We start from the raw sequence: 8,072 nt of genomic DNA, 5'->3' as shown, positions 1-8,072 counted from the left end.
CGTCAGAATTTTATCCATATTTTATGGTAAAAGTGCATTAGCATCGATGCTAAGCGCCATATTGGTTTCCCATGGTTCCATGGAGAGGTCAACGGTTTGTTTTGGTCTTGTCGACCAATCGGAAGACGAGCCGATGCTTTGTATCCGCCTACGTATGCCATACGTCATCTGTTATTAAATGCACCATGATTGGTCGAATCCTACTGCATCTAACGCTCTGTTATTGGTAGCGCCTCCTTCATTAGAATAAACTCAGGTAGCCCCTATAATAATAATAATGATAATAATAATAATAGGTAATAATAATAATAATAATAATAATAATAATAATAATAATAATAATAATAATAATAATAATGAGACATGGGTAAATCAGGAGAAAGTGTAACAAGCAGCAGGGCCTCATATGTATGTAAACTCTGTGTTGACTGCACGCAGAGCAGACAGGAGAATCAGGGCCCTCTCTGACATTAGTTTGGCTTTTAATTGAACTTTATTTATCTATATATTTTAGTCTTTTTCACAGTTTTACTACTTTCTGTATTTTTTTAAAAACATATTTATTTACTGTTTTACTTTGTGCTGTTATCCTGTCATTAATCTCTAATTTACAGTTTGGGTATTTATTTATTTGTTTATGTATCTATGTATTTATTCAGTTTCATTATTCATTATTAATTTATTTACTTTTTAATCTATAGATTTTATCATGCCTCTGGTGTTTCCACGCTTATGGCAGCCTTTCCTCAGTTCCTGGTTTGTCTTGTGTACTTTGTATTCCAGTTCATTTGTATGAAAAGTGCTTTACAAAGTCATAATATTCCAAAGGTATCCAAAGATATTCAATGAACCATTACTCACTGTGGCAACAAGACCACCATGCTCCTGCTAAACGCTTCATGCCAGGGACAACATGACTGAGGGAGTGAAGTTTGATCCTGTATATTTAATCAGGAACAAATGGAGCTCCTCTTTGTGTTTTCACAAAGCTGTGAGACATGCAGGAGGACTGTGAGGCTTTTGCAAATCATCTGTTGCGTGTTTGCAATAAGCAGACAAATATGTGACACCTAGCACTGCAGTTTTTAATCGACTATATGCTCATATTCACACCAGATGCTCCGGTTCTGTCATCCACATTGAGATTTTAATGTTGTCTTTGGCAAGTGACGGATTTGACAAAATTTTCATGCAACCGTCGCCGTCATTCTGTCTCTTTGAAGAGTGTATTATCAATATTTGACTTGGCCTACTTGTCAAGCATGACTGATGCTCCATTCAATCAGTACTCAGAGAAAAACCGAACAGACTGGTTCTCAGATGTTGTGCAAACACCAAAATTACTTCCGAACCAAGATAATGTCAAACAAGATAAAAGAAAACTATGACTCAGGATTAGAGCCACGTCAAAGAAAACAAAATGGTTAGATATTGAGAATAAGGTCATAAAATTACAAGAATAAAGTCAATTCAAAGAAAAAAAGTAATTAATTTAATTTTTGAAAACTTGTATTATTACGGTATTTAAATCATACATTTACTAGAAAACATTATGAGATTAAACTCATGAAATTATGAGAAATAAAGTCACAGAGTAAGACTGGGGAGTTGGGTAATATGGTAAAATCCCCATCCATAATTTCCCATTTTTATCTAATATTTTCAACATTTTATCTCATAATTTTGACCATTCATCATCACTTCTGATCATTCATTTATATTTTACCAACCCTGAGCTGAGCTCAGTCCAGTTTTCATCCAAACTGTGGAGCGCTCCAGTCTGTTTGTGAGTGCAGCCGCTTGAATTTTGTCATTTTTAAATTAACTTGGATAATGCATAGTTGTATATTTATTGTTTTCTTTAATAGCAATTATTGCATTATTGTGTTTTTATATATTAACTATTGTCTGTTTTTGTATAGTACACTGGCCCTTTTTCTTTAATAAAGTCATGATTATTATTTATTATTATTATTATTATTATTATTATTATTATTATTATTATTATTATTATTATTATTATTATTATATTATATTATCGCTTTTTAAACCATATTACCTGTCTTTCTGCTCTTAATGTGTGACTTAATTTCTCATAAAATTACCAGTTTACCCTCATAATATTACAACCTTTTTTACTTGTAAATTTCAGATATAATCTTATAATGTTGCTACTTTTTTCTCATAAATTTGCAGGTTAAATCTCACAATATTATGACATTTTTCTCGTAAATTTCTGACTTTTTCTTGAAACTTTACACTCATAACAATATGATGTTATTCTCACAATCTAATGACTTTTTTCTTTAACATGGCCCTAATCCTCCATTGTAGGAAACAAGCTGCCAACATGAAAATGTGTTTCTCAGACACCTTTAATGATAAAGAATCTTGCCGGGACTTGTCTGAGCAGCTTTAAATCTCGTTTAGTCAGCAGTACTTAGCGGGTAATTTAACGTGGGGGTTTAAAAAGGCGGGAGGGGTTGGAGGTCTAGTGGAAAAAAGAGAAACAATGAATACAATGTCGTCATCCTGTTCATGAGGGGAGTCCCTGCAATTCCCTACGCTTATCCCACCAGATGCGTAGGATGCTTTAATATACATCCTGGAAAAAAAAAATCAACTGTGCTTCCTGTCGAGGGACCCTCTGCTGTAACCCAGCGTGCTTCGGCCGACAGCGTGACTCTGTGCTGAACTCTCTCATGATAGCGCTACAGGTAGAAAAAAGCCAGAAAAATATACTCAGAAGGCCCAGGGGGTGATGCAGCAAGCCAAGAGAGGGCAGAGGAATTTTCCGACCGTTATCAAAATACACAACCGTGCCCCCCTCTCACTTTGGTATGTGAGCATCATGCGACGGGCAGCTCACTAAATAACACATGAACACACTCATTTCATCGGCAGGCTGCTGCTGACAGCTTGAGAAACAGCAGTGTGTGTTGTGTGTGTTTATCTCTCTGCATGTTTTCCTGTGTGCTCTTTCTCACAGAAAAGTTCAGCTGTCACAGAGAAGTGTTAACAGCATTTTAAAACCATGCTCAAACAATCAGTTTTTCCCATTGAAAAGAAATATTTAAAGGTATTTTCGCCAGTTAAAGTGTTTTTGGGGGAGGTTTCTATAAAGACGTTGTTTTGGTAGTGATGATTTGTTTATATGGTTTTATGCTGTGTGTTTAAAGTTTATTGTGCTTTTAAAAAATGTCTGAATCTAGAAATTATGCTTCACATCAGGGATCAACTTGGCATGTTACATATTTCCAGAATTTTAGGACATTTTTTTATGAATTTTATGAATTTAGGGCATTTTAAGGATTTTAGGACATTTCAAAGATCTTGGGATGTTTCTAGGATTTTAGGACATTTCTAAAATTTTAGGAGTTTTCTAGGGTTTTTAGGACATTTCTTGGGTTTTTAGGACATTTATAGGATTTAAGAACATTTCTAGGGTTTTTAGGACATCTCTAGGATTGTATGATATTTCTAGAATTTTAGGACCTTTCCAGGATTTGGGGAAATTTTGGGACAATTTCAGGACATTTCTAGGATTCTAGGACATTTTTACGATTTTATGATTTTAGGGAATTTTAAGGATTTTAGAACATTTCTAAAATGTTAGTACATTTTAAAGATATTAAGATGTTTCTAGGATTTTAGGACATTTCTAAGATTTTAGGACATTTCTATCATTTTTAGGACATTTCTAGAATTTTAGGACATTTCAAAGAAATTGGGATCATTCTAGGATTTAAGGACATTTCAAGGATTGTATGACATTTCCAGGATTTTAGGACTTTTCTAGAATTTCAGGATTTTTAGGATTTAACAAAATTAATGTACAAATGTGCCTTTGAAATCTTGGATTAGACCGATAGGAACAGGCAAATACAATACAGATGAAATAAAAGCAGAAATGGTTTTGGAGTATCAAATGAGACGCTAAATTTGTTTGGGTGTGAAAGGATAACTTTAAAGCTAGCTAATATTAGCTCATTTTCAATATTCCCTTCTCATTTATCTTGAAATAAAGGACACTAGTTCATTATTTATCTATCTGTGTATCTGGCTGGCTACATTTTGTGGGTGTAAGCATAATTTTGAAAGCTTAATTTCATGTAAATTTGAAGCTAACGTTAGCTAGCTGCAGCTAGCTAGCTTGCTTATTAGCTATGTAGCTACATCCCTTTGGGTGTTAACTTCTACAAAAATATTAGCTATCACTAATTTAGCTGTGCATTTTGTAATGTTTAAAGCACTCTAAAGCTCTGACCTCTTTTTTACACATGTTAAACGTTTATAACAGCTTCTGTGCTTGAACACAACCAAATATGCTAAAGTTGAGCTCGCATAAATATATAATGTTACTCACCGAGGGAAACCGCCAGCATTTGTTGTTTTTCTTGATAAAATTGCATCCTTTGTCAAGATGAACTCAAACTTAAACAAATTAAGCTGTCACATGCTTTGCACACTGCCGCCAATTTACCTTAATTGCCACCAATCCCCATCATGCTTTGCACCCACTTGTCCCCTCTCTATAAGTGAAGGTGAATCAGTTCAGCCTCTCATAGTGTCAGAAGACAAACAAGCAGGAGTTTAAACTCACTGTGCGCCGGCCGGATCTTCTCCACTCAACAGGTTTGTAGCTCCCAGACTCTCAGAGGTGTTTTGGTTGGGAAGACAACCTGATGATGTGGAATTTCCTTTGATGGCAGCTGAAAACATGCTGTCGTAAATTCCCCTGGAAGTGCTGCACAGAGGGGGAAGCACACACACACTCTCTTTAAACTCACTATCTGTGCTGCCGGTGCTGGGAGTCTGCAGCAACACCCAGTAAGACTTGTAAATAGATGGGAGGGTTAGTGGTGGTGGAGGGAGGCGGTTTGGGGAGGGAGGATAAGGAGAAGTTCCACATTACATCACCAGCAGCTGTTGACAGGCCTGTGTTTATTAACTAACTGCCAGAGCTGCAGGAGTCACACACGGCATGCCTCACACACACACCTCCACATGCAGTGACAAGACAAGACAGTGTGAGACATTTGGATAAGAGACATGCACCTATAATTTGACACGTGCATGCTTCTTCTTTTTTTTTTTTTTTTTGCAAACACGCAAAAATAAAAATGCCTGAAATCTCAAATTTCGTTCTCAGGATGACTTTTCTGTCAGTTTGGTGTTACCTATTATCTGTTTACTCTGGCTTCAAGACTTGCTGACTAGCCGACACTCTTAGAAATAAAGGTGCTAACTAGAACCATATAGGTTTCTACGGCTTGCTTCCATAGGTCAGGGATACTATACTTACTTCTGTAGAAATGTCAGGAGGCCAGGGGCCAGTCGCATTGGCCCTATACATGTTTCAAGGATTTTAGAACATTTCTAGGATTTTAGGACATTTGTAGGATTTGAAGATGTTTCTAGGATTGTAGGATGTTTAAAAGGACGTCTCTAGGAATTTAGACATTTCAAGGATTTTAATATTTTAGTAGGAATTAAGGACCTTTCTAGAATTTTAGGACTTTCTGGGGTTTTAGGACATTAGCTTGGACATTTTTTTCTAAATAAACAATTTCTATCAAGAACCCTTTTCTATTCCAAGAGTTTCGTTCTACTAAGAATCCATACATAGATTCAAGAATTTCTGGAGTTGTCCTCTCTCATTGAATCTGGATCGACATATCGATTCAATGAGGGATGATCATTCATCATGAATGCAAAGTTTAAACATCGATCCATATCATCCTTTTCTTACATGCGCTTTTATTTTAAAATTCTGTGTCACCTTCACACAGCATTGGCAGATAATGACACAGTGGAGGCCTGCAGGTAGACTCCTCTCAATAATGACAAGCGGACAAGAGAAAGACGACGAGAAGAACACTATTTACTCTGGAATAAATGGACAGTTTATTTTTGGACATAGTACAAGTTAACAGACAGGAAGTGTCGCGTCTCTGCCGGACATCTCACTTAGCTAACTTCTAACAGCAACATTAGCTGCTCCGCTTCCAAAATGTTTGGCTGAAAAGACGTGAATGCGGGCTGAAAACCATCTGTGCTGTTCTGTGCTGGAGATGAAGTGACTTAAACCAGCGGTGAGTAAGAGAAAGTATAAGAAATAAATGTAAATTGGTTATGTTATCAGTAAAGGAAAAGTCCGTTAGCCGCTAAGCTAATGTAAACAATGTAAAATGCTAGAGGCTTATGCTAATATTGTTAGCATGTTGTATATGTTTGGGAAACACGACTTTTAAAAGGTTTCTGTTTCGTCTATTAACCTCGACATTAATTATTTAGCCGAGAAATATACTTTTGTCAAAAAATCTTGTTGTTAATCCACGTTTTGAGGATGTTGTGAGTAGTTTATCTTCAAGTCAGACAGTCCTGTCATTTTGGGGAAAGAAATCATTGTTTGAATTGAAATGAAAACATTTTTTCCAGAAAGTGTTTTGAAACACAATGAACCGGTTTTAATTATTGTCAATTATGTACATGTTTTGATTTTTTGTCCAAAGGCATTTGCATTTGTCAAATGAGCATATAATATTGGTTCATAACAATTGCTGTTCCCCAAATCATATCGAATCAAAATCATATCATGGCAGTCTTTGTGATATCGGCAAATATTGTTTTGTTGTTCAAAGAATTGCTATAATATCGTACCCAAAAAATCAGCAAAAAGAAAAGTCTAAGAAATATATCTAAAAAATTAGCAGAAACAAATGAAAAAAAAAAAACAAAGAAAAAAGCACAAATAAAGAAACAAGTAAATGACAAGGAAAGAAATGTGCTTAAAAAATAAAAATAACATTAAAATATTTTAAATATTTAAGTAAGACAAAAAGAAATATATACATTTTTGGATGCTGTACATTAGTTTATTTTTAAATAAAAAAAATCAATCTACTAATTTCTTGCAATTTGCAACACACTTCTTGCCAAGTTGCTTATTGTTTTTTTTTTTTGCTTGTTTTCAAAAAAAAGCAAGCCAATTTGTTCAATGGGTTCTGAATAAAGCAAAAGAAAAGAAAAAAAGGGTTACTCTAACACCTACCCAATGGGTTCTATTGAGAACCCTGTCATACTCCAGGGGTTTCATCTCGAGCCCACCAAGGGGGGATTCTAAAAATAACAATTTATGCCATTACCCATAAATCTCTATCCCTGTAACCATAGTTTTAGTTCTCAATGAAAGTATTAATCCTTTCTTGGAAAAAGGGTTCTTCAGTAGCAAATGGTTCTTAGCCCTCCGGGATGAACCCCTTTGGGGCCTTTACTTCTGACAGTGTAGAGGAGCTGTTTTCCTGACTCAGATAGCAGTAATGGTATTACTGCGAAGCCGCTGCTGATGCATTCCTCAAGTGTCTTGGCTTGGCAGCGTCCCCAGCCTCTTAGCTCAGCCTGTATTTCTCTCCCTGCCTCCTCCGTCTCCTTTTCTTGCCTTCTCATTTAAATGGAGGCACATGACCTCCCGGCTTTACTGCCAAGTAGACTTCTTTATGCCGGCCGGGAGCCACCGCCGCTCTGCTTTCCATTGGCTTCTCTGCAGGGCACTCCTAGATTCCTCGCTGCCACCGATCCTCGTGGCCAACAATATGTTGAATCAACTCTATCCCAGATGTCAGTTTGAGTTTGCATTTTCTTTTTATAGTGTGTTTACTTTACTTAAATACACTTGTTTATAATGTGCTGCATGGGCATGAGAGCCAGGGGTGTTTAGAATTTGAGGACATTGGGAGCTTAGCCTGAACCTCTGTAGGGAAAAGAAATCGGTAAAATGTTTTAATAAAACAGCCCTGTGGGTATGGAAGGCATTGTTTCTTTAAAACATTTTGGTATTTTTTTTCTTTTTTGCTTTATATTTTTTGGTGATATTTAAAACTTTTGGCATTTTTTTTCTTCTTTTTAAAGGTGTTTTTTTTTCTTTAAAAATTCTGGGGGATTTTGTTTTTCTTTTTTCTTTTTCTTTTTTTTTCTCTAAAAAAATTTGGTAATTTTTAAAAACTTTTAGTGATTGTTATTTCCTTTAAAATTTTGGAGTGGAGAAAAAACGTTTGTGTCTTCTTTTTTTT

The sequence above is a fragment of the Plectropomus leopardus genome, chromosome 24 (assembly GCF_008729295.1).
Source record: "Plectropomus leopardus isolate mb chromosome 24, YSFRI_Pleo_2.0, whole genome shotgun sequence".
Lineage (NCBI taxonomy): Eukaryota > Metazoa > Chordata > Actinopteri > Perciformes > Serranidae > Plectropomus > Plectropomus leopardus.
This window is presented reverse-complemented; position numbering follows the sequence as displayed.